Consider the following 328-nt stretch of genomic DNA (forward strand, 5'->3'; position numbering starts at 1 on the left):
TGCGCGTGGAGTGCGCGTACGCGTGGCCCTGTTTTCATCCCAAAGTTGATTTTTGAGTTTTAAAAGCCAAATCTCATACTTATAAGCCTCCGATCTCACCACTTATGTCTTAAATCATTATGATATGCCTAGCTATTAGAAAAGGAGCTAGTGAATGTGGTAACTTGCGAGTGAAGCAAGAAAAAAAATGAATGATCAATGAGGATCAAGCATGATTATGTGAGAGGCGGAGGATGGTGGTGGAAGTGCTTGTTATGCCATGGGCCGAAAGGCTGTGATTGATAATGAAACGGCTGGTTATGGATTTAACCATGAGCCGGATGGCCGG

This window comes from Arachis duranensis, chromosome 9 (genome assembly GCF_000817695.3).
Source record: "Arachis duranensis cultivar V14167 chromosome 9, aradu.V14167.gnm2.J7QH, whole genome shotgun sequence".
NCBI lineage: Eukaryota > Viridiplantae > Streptophyta > Magnoliopsida > Fabales > Fabaceae > Arachis > Arachis duranensis.